Genomic DNA, 19,856 nt, shown 5'->3' with positions numbered 1-19,856 from the left:
CAGTCAATTCTTAGAACTCTGTCTTTTTTTCATTTTTATTATCCGGTGAGCTTTCATCACTCACATTTAGATACTCTCAAAGCGGTAACTTATTCCATAAATTGACTTCAAAGAGCTTTGGTTCAGTTAAAAAAAAAAAGGAGAAAAAGAAAAAAACAAAGAAAAAAGAAATTAGTGGTTAAAAAAAAAAAAAAATCCCCCAAACTTTCAAATAACGTGTGTGTTTGTTTGTTTGTTTTTATATCTGGATGGGGTCCACAACCTGACAAATCACTCATGCCGTGGGGTCCAATTTTTCCCGTGGGGCCCAAAACCCGGGCCCCACAGGCACAAGCATTGCAATCAATAGAAAATGGCCTCCTGAGATGCCTAGTGTGATTTTCTTGAAAAAACAAAGGACCCCATGGAGTCTGATTACTCACAAAGTGTGTGCCAGACAGTGTCGCCAGTGGTCATTGGTCGGTACTGCAATGTGTAAATTTGCACCCGTGGGGTCCATTAACGGAGAGTGTGTGTAAGTGTGTGTGACAAAAAAATTCATATTTCATACAGATTTATGCATTTTCAAGTGATTAAACTTGAATGTTATTGAATTACTTTGCCTAAAATCAATTCGGGAATCAATTTAATCACTATAGCATCCTGTCAAAGCAGTCAATTCTTTTTATTTGCAGTATGTATATGTAAATGTAAATACATATTTTCATATAAATATAATAAATGTATTAGTTAAAGGTAAACTGTGAATGTCATACCTCAAGAAAGTCCTGAGGGAATTTCTTCACATTTATGCCACACCTCAAGAATTTAAACATCCACTTAGACTTGGACATTAACTGATTCGATTTTGAAGATCAAAGGTCAAATGATGTCAAAACATGTTTTTCAGAAAATGTTTGCATTAATCCCTCCTCTTGCAATGTTTTAAACAATGAGGGGCTTTGTGTACTGCCTTTTTGGCCAGGTGTTCGTTTTTCCGCTCCATGTATGGCCATTTAATAAGTCCTGTTTGACGCGTTGAAAATGCTGGTCACATTCTGTGTGAATCTGCTTAATGCATCTCCTCATCTATACAAATAGTGAGTTATGAAAACAAGAAAATGTCAAAGAAAATGTCTGCCACTGCATCTTGCATATGCCGATATGGATGCAATATCATTTTCATGAACTGATTATTCATCAAATTTACAGTGTTGTTATCTGGATTAGTAATTACTTATAACAGCTTATCAGAGTTTGATAAAATGCAATGTGGCAGTCTTTTCAAAACTTCTCTATGTACCAGTATTTAATTTTTTAATTGAAGTTAAAATTGATCCTCTTTTGAGACATGCTGCTTTTTCCTCCTAGGAGTCAAGCTCAGACTCGGCAGATACATGTGTCCTTGAAACTTCAAGCTCTGATAGCGGTGATAACCCAGATGTACCACCCTTGACAAGAGCCGACAGTGTACTTGTAAGTTTGCATTCTGAAATCAGCAGGGCATCTAACTCTTACAGTGCAAAACAAAGTTAACATTGCTTTAAATTGAGTACCCCTGAAAATAATATATTCAGTGGAATTAACTTCTCTGACCCTGTATCTGTCTTGCTTTTCTTGGCTCTTGACAGTGCAAAGCTAACTCTACTCTTGTAAAACACAGGGTTGGTTGTTTAGGTTTTAATTGTGTATTATGGGCAAATGAAGATTTTCTAAACTAGGTAATGTTTTTTTCTCCTTTTAAGCTTACCAAAGAATACCTTAAACGGATCTCCAGGACATCTGATGGTTCTGATGCATCTGTCAGCTGCGTTGAAAGCAGCGGTGATGAGTATATCCCTGCGAAAGACTCTGCAGATGAAGGCAGTTCAGAATTACCTAGTCCTATCAAAGTTCCATTGCTGAAACAGAGTAAGTCCAAGAGGACTTACAGAAGAAAGACAAAGCCCAGAACCTCTGTAGATGAAGAAAAGAAGGGAACAGAAAGTGAAAGAAGTGATGACAGAGGGGAGGATAGTGTCTCAGTAATGAAGCTGAAAAGAAAAAGTAATGGTGCCAGAATGTACAGTAAAACTCATTTTTGCTTGTACTGTCCTGTCCACTGTAATAAAATGTTGAGGCACTTGATCCGATTATTTTGACAGAAGGACCAGAAAACTCTGATGGGCCTGGCAGTGTTGAACTTGGCACTAAAGGTAACCCAAAGACTGAGTAATGGCACTTAGTTAGCGCACGCCCTGTTTAAGTAAAGAAAAAGTAGGTGACAAACACCTGAAGGTTCTGATTAGCACCTCTCTCATCACTGCAGAGCACTCTAAGCTAAAAGTAGCTCAACATTTAAAAATCATGCGATGCTTTAAGTTCAGAGCCACAAGTAGAAATACTGTATTAATGTGTGACCAAGACAAGATAGAAAATTTAGTTGTTTTTTTTTTGTTCATTATTTTCATTATTCCTTATTTCTGCAGGGTCCACAGGATCCTCAGGCTCCAAGAAGAGACGACAATCTGAGTTTGACAGTGACGACCATCAAGCAGGTATTATTCCCCACACTATATGTTGTGCTTTTCATTAATTAGAAGATGTTTTCTCTCAGTACAACCAATCAGACAGACCCATATGAACTGCAGTGTTACAATGGTGATTAAATATTTATAAGTCTTACTGTAGATGGCTTTCAATCAGACAGTTTATGTGTTACCAGTTATTATCTTGAATTAATATATTAATTATTCCTTTAACAGTATCCTCAGGCACAAAAAAACAGCCACCTGAGTCTGACGATGACCTTCAAATAGGTATTTCATACACTAAATGCATTGAAATACACTAGTACTGGCTTTCTTTCAGACTGTGAAGGTTTGCTGCCAGGTAGCTGACAGTTTTTGGGTTGATATTAACAGTAATCAACATATTTCCCTATTTTAACAGGATCCTCGAGATATGCTGACTTGGGACCTGTTGAGACTGTCGATGATGGCCGTAAAAAAGGTATTTCAAACACTGCATGCATAACTATTACTCTTCGTTTTATGTACTTCTTACTTAAACAGGGCAGAGTTGGACCAGTTGAAGGTAACATCAGGGATTTTGAAGATCCTAGGGACAGGCTCCAGTCTCTGTCAGTCACTACAGACAGCACTACGCTTCCTGTTTAAATTCTCCATTTATTCTACAATGTAAAATACATAACTGGTACTGCACCAGTCTGTGCAAGTGAAGAAGGAGGACAATAGGTCACAGGTGCTGTGTTTTTGTCTTGATATCAAAATTTCACTTTTTAAATGGGATGAAATCACATTTTCTTTTTATAACATCAAATTATAGCAAAGTTACCTCAAAGCAGTTTCTCTGTAGAGCAGGTCCAGACCACATTCTATCTCAAGTTATTGACAGAGACCCAACAAATCAGTGGCAAAGGCATTTATTTGCAGTTGAATCACTTGTCTCTCCTCCTGATTGTATTTTCCCCCTCTTTTCTTTCATAGAAACCTCAAAGAAGAGGAGCTGGACACATAAGTCCGTGCAGTGGAAAAAACTCTGAAGTCCTTCATAGACTGTGGTGAAGTACCAGGGAAGTCTGACTGTACAGCCTGTATCAAGGCTTCACTAGATGCTCTCAAAGATCGAAGCTGGACAGCTGTGAAGTTTTAAGTGAAGAACTGTATCACTGCTGTTCGGCGTGACAGTGCCAAAAGAGTTTCTTTGAAATAGATTGCACTTAAATGTGCTAATGCACATGTTCTGATTTCTAATGCACATGTTCTGATATCTGAGATATCATGTTCTCATGTTTTGTTGACACATATTGATGTTGGAGGCTGAATATATTGTTACAGTTCTATGTAGCTCTGTATGCACTGATTGTGCGTGTTTGGTTGACATGTTGAGGACTGAAGAGATCAAGTATGTTGTTACAGTACTGTAAAGCTCTGTATGGACATATATAGTACTTAAACCATCTAGTGTTGTTAAAGTACCTTTCAGTTCAGCTGTTGTTGTGAAATGGCTGACTTATCACCATGGTTACTTATGAGTAACATGGGGGACAAAATAAAATCATAGTAGATTGATTTCAGAAGCCTGTCTTTTATCCAGTAACACTTCATTACAGAGAAGCATGATCCTTCTAATGGTCACATGAGATGCTGTTCTCTCTGGTTCCATCAGTGGAGACCTGAAGAACTGCTTCTCTCTGCTTCTGTGAGGCTAACAGACATAACGTGACTGAATGGTGGTAAACAAAAAATATTTCTAAATTACACATTATATGTATTCATATTATACAGTCATGGAAAAAAATATCAGACCACCCTTGTTTTGTTCAATTTTTTGTTCATTTTAATGCCTGGTACCGCTAAAGGTATATTACCTGAAGGATACAATGAACATGACAAAAATGCAGCTGATTGCATAATACTTTATGTCCTTTTTGACATGCTTAAGCTTAATTGTATTCCCAGGGTACTTAAGAGGCCATTTCATGTCATAAGCAGCACTGCACATGGCTGGGAGAGTCACACATTAGCTCAGTCTTTTCATATACAAGATGGCGCCTGTGCTTGGTTCGGCCGCTGCTGCTCAGCATTTTTGTCAGTTTTCATGGTTTGTGTTTGTGTTATTTGTCATCATATCAGCCCTGTCGCTTAACTACCGTGTTTCTGCTGTTTGGATTTATGATCGCCGTACTTTAGAACATTAAAGCATCTATGGAAAGTCTTTTAGATAGCTGGGAAAGTTATCAAAGACAAACTTTTCCTCGAGTGCCCTCCCTCCCCACCTGAGTACCGGCTCCTGTTCACCACCCGGGCCCCGGTAATCCCAAAAAGAGGCCGAGGAGAAGGGGCTGTAGAGCCGGCCGACAAGTTAAAGTTCTAGGTTGGATTTTTGCAACAGCCTTTTTACCTGTTTAAATAAAAAGGAGCTTGGGCGTCTTCAATCTGTACAGAATGCTGCTGCTCGGCTTTTAACTCACACTCACAACAGAACGCACATCACCCCAGTCTTGGCATCCCTCCACTGGTTACCCATTCATTTTAGAATTCATTTTAAAATTTTGGTCCTTACTTTTAGAGCTCTCCATAATCAAGCTCCTTCATACATCTCTGACCTTTTTCCTCCTCACGCACCGGCTCATGCACTGAGGTAATCAGGTCAGAGATTATTGTCTGTTCCCCGCATGCATTTTAGGACCAGAGGTGACCGATCCTTTCAGGCAGTAGCACCCAGACTGTGGAATGTGCTGCCTGTCTCCTTAAGATGCCTAGACTCAGCTGATTCCTTTAAAAAGCAGCTGAAAACTTTTTTGTACAAGCAGGCTTTTAGTTAAGCGAGGGCTTTTACGTGTGTGATTTTACATTTGTGTTTTTATGTGTGTGATTTTATGAGCAATGTGGCTCTATCGTGGGGGCTTATTTACTGTATTTTTATGTCTTATTTATTTTTTCTTTTACTAGAAAGCACTTTGTGATATTTCATCTGTGAAAGGTGTTATATAAGTAAACTTTACTTACTTACTTAAAGGCCTAGAGTGGTTTCCTGCTTACATTCAAGCCGTAGCACAACTCAGAAGTTGTAAGCTCTCACATACTCTAAAACAAAAGAATTATGTGGAGCCACAAATGCAGCTATCTTGGCACTGCAGGAAATTGGCATGAGTGAGAGACGGGTAGAGAAAAAACTCAAGATCTCCAAGATAGCTGTGCATTACACCTAGAAAAAACAAGCCCAACATGGTTCTACCAAATTGCGAGGTGGTCATGGCAGGAAACGTCTTTCTACCCCATGAGATGACTGCACTCATCCGTTCCTGTGCCAGGAATCATGGTCAGACCTCCAGGGACCTTAAAAATGAGTGGACACTGTTGAGAAATGGGACTTGTTCGGCAAGGACAGTTAGAAAGCGACTTCTTGAAGTTGGTCTGAAGTCACACAGGACACGGAAGAAGCCCTTCATCAAGGAAAGGCAGAGGAAAGCGGGTTACTCTTTGCTGGGATCACAAGGATTGGACTGTTGATGATTGGGCTGAGGTTCTCTTCAGGGATGAATCCAGTTTTCAGTTGATGTCCACTCCAGCCAAATTACTGGTTAGGAGGAAGCCTGGAAAAGCTACAAACCAGACTGTCTGCCCCTACAGTAAAACATGGGGGCAGATCAGTGACGATCTGCAGTTGTTTCAGTGTGGATGGAACAGGGCATTTGTGTGAAGGGTGAATGAACCAGATCATATACATGGCTACTCTTGAAAACAGTCTTCTTCCATCAACTGGAAAACTCCTTCCTTCCTCGAATGACTGGATTTCCCAACAAGACAATGCCCCTTACCACCTGGCAAGGTCAGTTAAAGCCTGGATGGAAAACCAGAACATTGGAACCACGCCTTGGAATGAGAACATAAGAACAACTGAAGATGTTAAACAGGTTGTCAACAATCTGTATAAGAATTGCACATCACCTTCAAAATCAGGCACAACTTGTGATTGTGTGGAATAAACACCAAGTTAAGGAACAAACCGGGAACTTCAGAACTGACACACTTGGACTGAAGGATATTTGACTGAACAGAATGCTGACATTTGTTACCATGAAATGTCAACATGAACGTCCGGCTGCAGTGGGCTTTTCCCATTCAAAGTCCATGAGTCCTTTTACTAGGGTGGCCACATGGGGATTCACAGTAGCTGCTTTTTTTTCTCGACCAACTTCCCTGTCCTCTTGGATATCACCTTCCCTGGCCTTTGTTCCCCTCTCAGGGTTGATACCAATGAAACGCCTAATGTAGTAATGGAGAAAGAATATATTAGCTGTCGTAAGAAAAGATCATTTAAACTTATTATGGAACCTCATCACATTCATCAAAGAAGATTCTCAGATGTGCCTTCATAATAATGATCATAATATTGATAATAATGTGTATGACATACTTTTGACAAAGTAGATTATCATTAGCAGAAATGGAACATGGAAACGCCAGACTACTGTTGCCATTATAACAGTATCTGAGTTCTACTTTGGTTGGAGGCATTCAGAGGCATTTGCATCCTTGAATAATGTGGACAGCATTAGATTACTATTTCATCAGCATTAAGCAGATAGATTTTTGGAATCCGGATGTGCAAACCTCAAAATAAGAATGTTTATTACAATGCTATCCTTCAATGATTTTCAGATAGTATATTGAAAGTAAAATGAATTATGCTACAACTTATATCATGACACCTAATGATAATGATAATACTCAAAGACTTTGATAATGATAATTACTCAAAGATACCAATATATCCTAATTGCCCACACCAAAATGGAAATTAAAGAAAATCAAAGCATTGCAATGGCCTTCTCTTTAGGCAAAATGCCCTGTTATTAATGTAGTTAGAGGCCAATGTTGATATTTTTGAAGTAAGACCATGATATCTATTGTTCAATACAAATGCGCTGAACAAAGAGAACAAAGAAAGAAGTAGAAATTTCCAAAGGGAAATCTATTGCAGTTGTGAACTCGCCAGTGTGCTTAATATGGCTTAAAGGAGGTTTTCAACTAAACTACCCTCATAGATTTCAAAATCTGTCTGTCTTTATATCAAGAGATAAAAAACGTGAAACTTTGGTCAAATGTTGAACAATTCCTTCCTGCATTTAATCGTCATTTAATCATTTAAGAAATATTCTGAGTAATTTAGGCCAATACTTCAAGTCAGTAGAAAGACCCCAAAGAAGAGGAAAAAACAGGTACAGATATAATGCATTATCGGAGGTTCAGAGCACATGCACAGAGTGAAGCCCTCCTCTATGTCTTTCATTCTATTTCTACATGTCTTTCTGTCTCTGTATCCCATTTTATTTTGATATTAAATTCCTATTTAAATTAACTTCATTGAGAGAATGATAAATGCGAGAGCAAAATAATAAAGCTCTGTATATCTTCTTCTTTATCTGCTTTTTCTTTTTCTTGCACTATTTCTTGTATTCCCTGCTATAATATTGAAAATGTCCCTGCTGCGGAATTAATAAAAGTTCTATCTATCTATCTATCTATCTATCTATCTATCTATCTATCTATCATGTAATGTGTATACTTTTCCAGCACTGTCAGGAGTCAGTCTTAACCCCTTAATCCCTGTGTCTCTTTATTTCTCTCAGACATGCTAGCACCTGTCTTAATTCCCTATTAAAAAGACACAGCAATAGCAATCATAAAGTCGGTACAGGAGCAAATAAACAGCAACTGATCTGAGGCACACCCAAGAGTAAACAAACAACATTCAAGACTAACAGATGATTTACCTTTGAAAAAACTCCAGTGTCCTTGCAGCCTCTTCTTGGTATTGCAAGTTGAACCCATAGTAGGTGGAAAAAACTGCAGCAAGCCCACTAATGAAGCTTGGTTGGATGTCTTCACAGATGACATGGCTTGCAGTGCTGATCTTCCAATGTCCAGTTGCCACTTCATCACCTGCAACTGATGCAGACAACATACAGAGTTAATGTCTCGAAACAGTATCAGACATGGGCATCTAGGCCCTATCCGGACATTTAAGATACTGAGACCTCTAAGTAACCCCAAGGGGTATCTACCAAAGGTAAGGCCACTGGATTCTTACATCTTCAGTAAAATGTTCTGGAGCATGATTGATTTGGTGACACTGAAGACAGAATGTTCTTTTCATCAGGTTTATCACTTCTGCCCTTTCGCCAGCACGAATACCTTCCTGCCTGTCGATGTTCTCCAAATGTTGCCGCTTCTGCTCCTGTGTCTCATCAGCATCATAACCACAAGGTATTGCAAATTTGCACAGCAAATCAATTTATTTTAGTTTGGATATTTAAACCTATATCAACAGAAATGCCTTTGGTCTTTTAGGAGGACTTACAATTTATGGTCAGTCCAAATCACAACTTAATTCTGTGCTTAGTTCATCAACAAGTTAAGTGTAAAAAGTCTTGTTTATGACAAATTGCTGTTGCTGTAATTAGACAGAAAATGAACTCAAGATTGATAATTACCCATTTTGACTGCCTCCAGAAGTTGTCTTTGCTGTACAACATGCAACAGGTCTCTGATGTCATCCTGCTCCACGTACTTGAGGTATTCTACAGATTCCACACCTGAGCTTTCAAGCACACTGACAATCTGTAGTTGAGTATCCTCAGACAGGCTGGGCAATGTCGTCAGTATAATTACCTTTATTTTGTCACAAGTGGATGACATGAATCTATAATGTGGGGACAGAATGGTGAAGCATGAGGAAAGACATGCCACAAACTGAATATTCAGGCAATGGGTAGTAATCAAGCAGCTCTGCTTGACTGACACAGTAGTAGGCTTCCTGCATTCGTTTAATGTGACAGGCATTAATGGAAGGCTGACGAACAGCCTGATACACCTCAGTGATAAAGTACACAGCTGAGTTCTCATGAATAAATCCTTTTTGATTTTTCCAACAATGAGGCCATCATCATCATGGCCTACCACAACAAACATGTTTCTCTTGTATGTGGTTCCTTTTACTGTCACATCATGACAAATGAGGGTATTTCGAGGATCAATGTTAAGATGAGGAACTGACTGTCTTATCTTATTATTGTAGTCACTCACAATAAATTCAGTTCTTTTGTCTACCACAACAGATTTGGGAACAGGTTCCCAGCATTTAGAAAGGACTGCAAAAGTTGATGTTTTTCGGCAAGGGTTCCACAGAGGTTTTTAAAGTTATGAAGCTTTCTTGGACACTGCTTGAAGTAAGCATGCTCACTTTCAAATCTTAATGTCCACAGACAGATGAGTGACCCAAAGTTAGCAGTAACTTCTGGATAATGATTTAGGTAGTTAGGCTTAAGCGGATGATCTCCAAAAGCCTTCATCCTGATATGCAAATACTCATCTATCAGAACTCTTAAATATACTATTTGGCCTTTGGAAATGGTGGAATTACAAATAAGCTCCACAATTTCTCTGAGCTGTAAAATCAGTTGCCATACTCTAGTATCTGACCTGATATGAGTTGCTTATCATATTTGGAACCTCAGTGAGACATTTGTAGCTCATTACAATGGAATGTGTTTTTCTGTTCAAGAAACTCTATGCTATGTTGACTTAGGGGTCCACTGTCCAGATAATGATGAATGGGACCCACAGAGCCTATGGCTGATCGAAGGGGGGTCTTGTTTGTACCTTGGTCTTCTAATAGAAACCAGATGTTGTGACCTCATACGTCACTAAACCTAAAAGAGTGACTACAGATCCATTGTTCTGTGAGATTCGTATTGGCTTCTTGAATTCTCCATCAGGCAGACCATGGCGCCAGATGAGATGCTGATTTCTTTATAATAAAATTATATTAAGTAATTCAGTGTCAACGGATGTTTTCTTCAACATCTGCACATCCTCGATGTCTAAGAGAAACCACGACAATACCTCACTGTCTCCAGGGCTTTTTATTTTATCACCAATCAGTACTGGCAACATTCTCAAAAAACACCAATTCTGCACTGCATGTCCAGAGAGTTTTCCTGCCCCACGAGGCTTGTTTCTGACATCATTACCCAGATATTTAAACTTGTCTATGCATCGATTTAGTTCAACATACGTGAACTCTTTCTTCTTTGAAACAAGTTGGTTGAGATATAAGGCCAAATCAGTTGAAACAATGCCCTCGAAAAGGTCATGACCAAGACAAGGAGGTAGTCCAGGCTGACATACATGAAAATATGAGAGCTCATTGAAGATGGAGTTAAATTTAGTGCCAACACAGTCTTGCTTCCACATTATGACTCTGAGTCTCAGCATGTTTCTGATATAAATGTGGTGTGTGGCCAGGGGATCTGCCAGAAATGATTCCCGATCAGTCTCACAATATCTGCAAAAATGTGAGCTCCTGCTAAAGTTTTCTGTGAAACCACCAATGTTGTGCGAACTTAATTGTCACCTGCTATGGCACACAGGGTTCCTTTGCAGGTCTGACCATCTGGCAAAGTTACTCCATTCAGCTCAAGATCCTTTAAGTCTTTCACTGGGAAGTCAAATACTAGATCCTGTCCAAAGTACTTATAGTCTTGTTCTCGACAAAGCAGCAGAAGTTGTATCTGATCAGTGCTTGATCTGTTGTGGGGCAAAATATTTGCAATGGTCAGATATGCTGCCAAAATCTTGTGCTTTTTCCCCTCAGACCGTAGGGGGTTTACTACTTCAAAAGAATCCTGATAAAGGATTATACCTAATGAAGACACTGTGCACTTGAGCAGCAAATTCTTTGCAATATTTGTCCCATCCCACAAATCTTGAACAACATTGTCAGGCTGGACTCTAGTTTTTACTTGCTGTAGTTGCTCCCTCACCGACTCTGATGACAAAAGAGACTCAATGGTATTTTTAAGTGGGACATATTGTGCAAAACATTCTTTGCCTGATTCATTTTGACCAAGACAAAATAGACACTGGCTCCACATAATTGAAGTTATTATTATTTTTTAATTCTCTTGTGGTCAATTTTGAGTGTGTGAGTATTGCAAGTCCTGCAGAGATCCTCACTTTTCAGGGTCTCTATCACAGTACTTATGTCAGCTTCAGGAAGTCCAAGCGATGTCAACTTTTCTTGAAGTTTGCAAATACTGCTTGGTAGCTGCCTTGGTCTCCCAGCTTTTGTCTGTTATGTGCACTACATGTTATCACTTGTTTTTCTTTTTTGCAGGTCTTTGTTCAGTTATGGTTTTATGTTAATTGTAATTTCTTTATCTTTGATCTGCCAATAGGACTTGAGATGGCAATTAGCCATATGGCTACAATCTCTCGTATTTACATGGAAATGTACAATAATACGAACTGTCCCATTTTAAAAAATAAATAACAAATTAGGTGAGACTGATTCATATCATGAATTTCCTGATAGTGTTCAATAATTGTTTGAATAGTAGAGGATGGAAGGGGCAATTTAGCTTGCAGTTTAAGACAAAACAAGGCTAAATTTCTGACAAATTGTTCTTTGTCTGCATTTTCTGGATAGACCTCTGTTTCTTCATAACTGATCTGACTGAGATTCTCAAGTGGCATATCACAACAGTCATTGTAACAATCACTAGTGCTGCTAGGATTTGAAAATGAGTCAGTCAAACTTTCTTCAGAGCAGTCTTTATGCTTTCTTGACACATGCGATGTGAATCTGGACTTAACAGTAAATGTTTTGCTACAATGTCTGAAAGGACATCTGACCATCTTGCCTTCAATAATATGTTTTTTCAGGTGCAGGAGAAGACCCCGGATATCCTCACACCTTGTGCTACATAAATCAATATGACATGTTAAAGCCCCCGCACTCGCCACTTTAGTCCGATTCTTTCTATATTTGTGGTGATAAATGTGAAATTTTAATGCTGAAGACTTAGAATAAACTCGAGTCCATGCAGGAAAACAACACTTGAAAGATAAATTAGGCATACAACTATGAGTTTGCATGTGCCCATCATATGCAAATGCATTATTGCAGGTCTTTGCACATATGTTGCAAGTTGCCATCTTTATACTATGGCTTACCTGCCTTTACAAGAAAATTGTCTCACTTGTTCTATTACAGTCTGTAACACGATACTCAAATTATTAAGAAAAGGAGAGGCAGAGCTGGCTACTTTAAATCAACTTTTTACAGCAACTTGCATAAAAAGCAAACTTTTCTTCCCTAAGTGGAGAGAAAAACAGCAAGACATCCTAAAACCTTTTTTAAAACTTGAAACAGCCCCACTACAAATGGTCCAATGCAGTTAAGTACCTTCTGGAGGTTTGATAGGTCAATGGATCATCACATATGGGTGTTATGTTCTCCCATACATTTGGATGCATCATGTATAGTGGCAGCTGTGTATCATGCTGATTTCAAATACATTTAGAGTCAAGGATCCTGGTCCTTTTGGGATCTCTTATTAATTCCTTGACTTTGCATGCAGCGAAACCAATAGATTTTCACTGATTTCCGCTCTCAGGCAAACCTTGAGCCAGACTTCTATATAACATGCTTTTTACATTCATGAATCCTACATAATGGAAATAGTTTAGATAAAAAACATACAGTGCCTATAAAAAACCTTCTTGGGAGTTGCCTGCTGTTATTGCTTTTGAATGTTGAATCATAGTCAGTTACTCCTATACTCAAAGGAATATTGAGTGACTTGGAAATTTTCTTGTATACATCCCCTGATTTGTGATTTTCCACAATCTTTTCACAGATTTGTTTGAGATATTCTTTGTTTTCATGGTGTAGTTATATCCAGGAGTACTGATTCACCAGTGACTGTTACGGGTGGGGGAAGCAGGAGAACCCAAGCACAGACACACAGAACTGGCTGACAGGTGAATAACTGAAAAATTTATTTAAACAACAACTGAACCAATACATTAGTGGGGAACGTAACTGGGGGGAACAGAACTTAACCAACTACTAAAACTCTAACTCTATAAATACAAAAAATGGAAGTTTACAAAACTGAACTGAATTACAAAAACTAAGCTGGGTAGGGGTACTCACGACATGGGGAAACTGAGAACCGAGGGGGAAGACAGGCTGGGGAAAATCCATGAACAGGTGGGAGCAAAATAGAGTCCAAGAAGGGGAAAACCAAGAGGGGGGAAAGCAACAGAGTCCATGGGGCTAAAGCAGTCCGGAGGTGGCAGGCTTGGTGGGGGGAAACAGAATAGAAGTAGGATGTGAATCTTTGAGGGTATGTGGGTCGATGATCCGGCAGGGAGTGAATGAATGAGCAGGGTTTAAATAGTGGAGGTGAGGTGGAGAACAGGTGAATGGTGTGAACTGATTGCTGCAGCTGAAACTCATTGTAGCAATCAGCAAGACAGAGTGCAGGCAGGTGAAGCAGGTGAAGCAGGAGGGAGAGAGACAGGGAGAGAGAGAGACACATGAGGGAGAGGTGACAGACAGAGGGAGCCAGAGAGAGACAGGTCAAAACAAACAGATGAAGAACAATGGGAGAAAGAAGGAAAAAGAGAAAAGGAGGAAGAAGGGCAGAGGCTGGAGCAGGATCAGTGCCGTAGCAAGGGTTCCCTGGGGCCCCAAGCAAAAAGTAACAGGGGGCCCTCTGAAGTACTGATGGAAATATGGGGTGTAATAAATTATACTTTGCCATTATAAGGAATTGCCACAGGTCAAAGAAGTTGTTATATGCATGTAGTTTTTATTTTAGCATGTACTCAAAAAATGTAAACATTGAGTGTAAACATTGCTGAGAACACCAGGGGTCCGTTTCACGAAGCAGGTTCAACAAACTCTGAGTTCAACCCTGAACTCTGAGTTGATCTACTCTGAGATAGAAAACTCAGAGTTTTCGGTTTCACAACGGCTGATTTGAGTTGGTTAAATCAACTCAGAATAGTTTCACCCGGAGTTAAGCGCGTGCACCACAACTCTGAAAAGCCAGTATCAATGGAGCGCCGATTCGACGAGTCACCATGGCAACGGGGAAGCGGAGGACTACACCGTTTGAATTGGAAATCTTAATACGCTTATATAGCGAGTTTGAACACGTTTTTAGAAAGAAGTGCAGCACCGCTGCAGCTGCAAAAGAGAGGGAGACGGTGTGGGAGAACATTGCTGCCTGGGTCAATGTGTAAGTTTAAATCACAATAATATTACAGGGGAAAACTATTAAGTTCATTCATTTAGGTGCAATCCCGCGGGGGTGAAGCGCACGTGGCAGCAGCTGAAGATGAAATATAAAAACATTGTTCAAACGGGTAAGAAGTCGGCATAATCTCATGGAGCTACCTCATTTTGATCATGTTTTACATTGTAAAGTAGCCTAAATATTAGGTGGCTGTTTGACTGTGCAGTGGTTTTACCCCGCACATAGCCTAAATGTCTGCATCCATATCATGTTCTGTTAAACAATTAAGCCTATTTAAACTAACACAGACTTCTACTCAGCCAACAGAAAGAAAGGAGATGCCCGTAAAACAGGTGGTGGCCCAGCAGCACCACCTCTAACGGAGGCAGAGGAGCTGGTCCTAAGCCAGAATTTGGGAAGGCCAGTGGCTGAGGGAATCCCTGGAGGGAGCTCATCCTCTGAGACCACATCCCAAGACACAAGTGCTTTTATAAAATGTAATGTGTGTGTGTGTGTGTGTAGCCCATGTATATGTATATATGGAATGTTTTCAAGCATATTCATACAAATATTCATTTCTCTTTTGGGTCTTTTTTTCTTTTGGCCCAACAGATTCTGATGGTACTATCTGCCTGGTGGAGCCCCTTCACACCACAACAGACCTTGTAACTGTAAGTAGGCAATACTCCAGAGATTTAGCCAAATGGTAGTTTAAGTCCACTGAAACATATCACTCATCTAGGATGAAGAGGATGAAACTGTGTCTGCTGCCTTTACAGAGGGGGATCCAGAAAGGCATACAGAGGTATGTTACTGATAGTTCTCTTCCCATTCACATTTCTGAACATTCTGGTGGAATATAGAGTGTGACATTTAGCCTACACTGAAGTATTGCACATTCTCATCCTTTTTAACAGAACATGGCTGGACAGCAGCAGGATGCTTCCTCAACTTCCACTGCACAGATTGACACAGTGAGATGGATGTTCAGTAAACACCAGAGGTTCAGTCCATGGAATTCATGTGCAACTGTATAATTTAATGTCCTTTATGTATTCCCAGTTACCAGTAAAACAAATATACAAAATCCACTTGCTGAGAAAAATACAAAAAACAGATAAAGAAATGCAGTACTTGGACCACCAGATTAAGAAGGCAGATCTGGAAATTGAAATACTGGAGCACAAGTTAGAGGTGGATGCAGGTCACAGGTGAATTATGTTAACTACTGGAACATGAACTAAACTAGCTCTTTTATTTGTAGGAAATAAAGAAGACCAAATGAAATGTGTATCATGTCTTTATTTGGTGTGGTGGTGATGATGGTGACTTAAACTCTTAAGTGATTATTGCATATGGTGTCTCTGACTGCTCTGCTGTCCTGGATAGCTGCAGGTGGATGAGGTCATCATCTGGGTCTTCAGTTTGTAGGGCAGAGTGTTGCTCTCCTCTAATAGTGGTAATATTATGAAGAACAACACATGCCACAATAATATCACAGGCCTCTCAGGAGTCACCCTGAGGTGATGTAGACACTGGAAACAGGCTTTCAGCAGGTCTATGGTCATCTCCACCTGGGTTCTCATCCTGCAGTGAACCTGGTTGAAGTTCTGTTGGGGGCCTGGTTCAGGGTCAGGGTATGAGGTCATCAGCCTGGGTTGGCATGGTAACCCCTGTCACCCAGCAGAAGGCCATCAAACTCTCCTGTAATGTATAGTGGATACATTAGAGTATATTAAAGGAGGGAGACAAGTGAATTATATTGTTAAAATCTTTAGGATGCCTACCACGCTGCAGTCTGTTGCTCAGGTTAGACTCATGATAAATCCTCCAGTCATGAACAGATCCAGGCCACTTGGCCTACACATTAGAAATGATGTATGCAGCATCACATATGATCTCGACAGTGCAGAGAATGACTGATGTTGAACTATGATGCAGTCTTTAACATTTTGAAACTGTAGTCAATCTACCTGTAGCCTACCTGCACATTTATGCTGTGAATGGACTTCCTGTTCACATAATCAGCTTCATTATGTGAGGGAGCTGTGATGGGGATGTGTGTGCCATCAATGCAGCCAATCACACTGGGAAATCCTAAAAGAAATTAAAATTACTAATCCCAGTCTGAGGTTGCAGCACAATGTCATTAACTGGATATGATTTAAAATGAATTTAACAGATCTCTACATCATTCACCTGCAATCCTGTGGAACTCCTCCTTGATGGCTCTGACAGGTTTATGTCCAGGGAAAACCACAAAGATGGTAAAAGTCATTTCAGGGCCAGACACACTTTTCTGACTGTCCTGCATACAGTTGTCTTACTGAGGTGCTCTGCATCTCCGACGTTGTATTAAAAACTCCCATTTGCAAAGAACCGCAGCGCAACACACAACATCTGCTGGGATGTGAAAGCATGACTGTGGTTGGTAATGTTGTAAATGTAAGGACAGATTAGGTTGGATGTAGATTATGGACTGTGATGTGAAACGGTACCGCTCTAAAAGATAACTGTCCGGAAATGGCAAAACATCTATGCGCGGTCTGAAAACAATCTCCCGACGAATATTTAATTCTCTGCACAGTAATGCTGCTCCTTCATCCACTGGATCGTTAATAAAAGGACGTCATTTTGACACACGGCAGAACTAGACTTCACCAAAACTCGCCAGCTGACTGAATGAATGAGGAAATGAAATGCGTGTGGCTGAAAGAGGGCGGAGACAGAGAGAAACTCGAGGTTTACTGAGAAAAACCTGGTCCTGACCAGGTTAGAGTCATAGAGTCTGTTACTATGGTAACTGACCGAGAGTTTAAGTTACCTCTCTTTGTGAAACAGGCTAGAGTTACCCCTCTGTCTCTGGTTTGAGTTACCTCGCTTTGTGAAACGGAAAACTCTGAGTTTCCCTCATTTCAGGGTTAACAAACTCAGAGTTTTCACTAAACCTGCTTCGTGAAACGGACCCCAGGCCATTGAGCTGGATCGTCTGATGTTAGCATTTCTGCTCGAGCTAAAGGAAAGAGAAAATAATAATTGTTACAAAAAGCCCAAGTGGCAGTAGGAAAATAAAAACAAATTAATTACCAAAGACATTACACCTGCAGTGTGCCCTTGGGGTGCAGTTCTCTCCTCTTGATCAATAACATCAGTTGATGGAACATTGCTTATTGCACATATAGTTGAAGCTGAGAGCTCACTGAAGTATTCATTCTTGTCTGGTTCTGTTGTCCTGGTGGAGGTAGCAGTGATTTGTTCAGTGGTACCAGAAGTACTGGAGGCAGCAGTACAGGTACTGTGCATAGATGCAGGCTGAGCTTGAGACAAAAATATACAGAAAAAGGCATAAAGAAATAGTTAGCAATCAATAACTGTTGTCAGGTAAAACAGATTAGTGAAAACGATTTACTTACAACTTGCATGATCCGTATCTGAAGAAGGTGTCGCAACACCTTTTGAAGTGAGAAATCTCCTTAGGGATCCTGAGGGGTAAAGGTTGTTGGTTGGTTATATTTATTGAAATCATTTATAACTACAACTTGTATTAATAATTAGATTTATTATTATTATTATTATTATTATTATTATTATTATTATTAATAATAATAATAATAATAATAATAATAATAATAATAATAATAATAAGTTGTGTTATTGTTATTATATTATTAATATTATGGGTGGGCCTTTCTTGTAATCATAATTATTATTATTGCCAATATTAATGCAAAACTTTCAAATAGTCTATACAAACTATGCACACTACTCTTTACAGAAGCCAACATACACTGAAAGCTTATCTTGCAATTAAGTAACACTAGGTAGTGATTAGAGTAGGAGTGTTTGGTCATCAACACTCATTTTATTCCATTAAGAAAAGTACTATTCAAAACAAATGCATTCCTGCCACAATGTTTATCATAGGCTAAGTAAGTTGGCTAGCAAGCTAGCTTCGAGTCGAGGGCAAGGCAAGCACTCGGTTGAGATTTGAGAGACATATTGAACTCACCGCTTTCTTGTTTTCTTTTCTCTTCCTCCTCCTTTTTTTTCCTTTCTTTTTTCACTTCCAGAAGGATAACTTCTCTTCATTATCTATCGTCCTCTCCGCAGTTACGCCTCCATGTTTTTATTTACTGAAGAGCAGCTGCACACGCTGTCGGCACCTCTCTCTCCCCCTCTCCCTCTGTCTGACAGAGAGAAGGAGGTGAGGGAGGGGCGAGTTTGACTCACGGCAGAGGGGGCCCCTTCAGGGGCGCTGCGACGGGCGGTTGTCATTGCACCTTGTAACTGCAGCTGTCTAGTGAATGTATTCTGTCGCTGTTTGTGTCAATTCTAACTCTTCTCTTGTAAGCAGAGGAAAGTGGACCGCCACTACTAAGGGCAGAGGTAAAGGGGTTGACTTCACAAAGCTGTTTAACCATGCCTAACACTACAGATTTATCAATCTCACAATTGCTCTTCCTCAGACAGGACTCAAACATCTTTGACAATGGGACCTGAAGCTGAATGAGAGACAAAATGTTACTCTTCAACAACCCCATCAATACACCTGTTAGACACACTGAACGTGCTCTCCAGTTTTAGAAACAACAAAGCCAAATGTTTTTCAATGAGGTTTGGCAGATGTCTCATATCATTTTCATCTTGAGCATCTGCAGTAATACCTTGTTCATCATCCTGAACATCCACATTTGAAGAACTTCCATACCTCTTTAGTAGGTCTTCTTTAAAGTCTTGCAGTGAGTGAGGAGTATGCTTTCGGCTTCTGTGGGAGGCAGATGTTCCATAAATATTAGTGCTGAAATTGCACTTCTTAAAAACGCAGATAACAGTCTCATGCTTTTTCAAATGTCGACCAAGGTGTTCAAAAAAACTCTCTTTCTGTAGAGATTGCATTTGCAGTGCAACAGTGGCATGTGAAAGAGAGACTTTCTGAAGATCTAACATTTTCCTGAGTGTCTTTAGAGTGATTTCTTGATAGATGTGACCTAAGGTTACCAAAAACTTTTTGAAAGAACAAAAACAATCTTGACATGGCAGAGATTGCACACCATGACCATAGTGTAACCTGTAATGTTTTAGTAACCCTGTTCTTGAAGATGTTTCAAATTTACAAATTTTGCATCCCCAGCCCATTTTTTACTAATCTCTCAACAATCACATTGTATCTTTGCATCAATCTTAGCAACAAGTATATAAACGTAGGTCTGGATGATATCAACAGAAACACATTAACAACATTTTACATATTTTGACATCTTAAAAAAAACTGTGA

At 39.7% G+C, this 19,856-nt stretch overlaps 1 long non-coding RNA gene across 6 annotated transcripts; it reads right to left on the bottom strand.

Annotated features, from left to right (window-relative positions):
• Positions 1–1,227: 1,227 nt before the first annotated feature.
• Positions 1,228–18,881, bottom strand: LOC118471726 (uncharacterized). Of its 6 annotated transcripts, XR_008601846.1 has the most exons (9): positions 18,591–18,881; positions 17,995–18,063; positions 17,683–17,898; positions 17,458–17,594; positions 16,781–16,812; positions 16,566–16,678; positions 16,369–16,480; positions 8,264–16,285; positions 1,228–6,752 (listed from the first exon to the last, which is right to left on the bottom strand). It is a non-coding gene; the product is annotated as an uncharacterized LOC118471726 (long non-coding RNA). The 6 variants fall into 6 exon arrangements; XR_008601845.1 differs by having other exon boundaries at positions 16,566–16,812; XR_008601842.1 differs by having other exon boundaries at positions 1,233–6,752; positions 16,781–17,594.
• Positions 18,882–19,856: the final 975 nt, after the last annotated feature.

This window comes from Amphiprion ocellaris, chromosome 5, assembly GCF_022539595.1.
Source record: "Amphiprion ocellaris isolate individual 3 ecotype Okinawa chromosome 5, ASM2253959v1, whole genome shotgun sequence".
Classification (NCBI taxonomy): Eukaryota; Metazoa; Chordata; class Actinopteri; family Pomacentridae; genus Amphiprion; species Amphiprion ocellaris.
The sequence above is the reverse complement of the archived record's forward strand: the minus strand, read 5'-3'. Positions and strand labels throughout refer to the sequence as shown.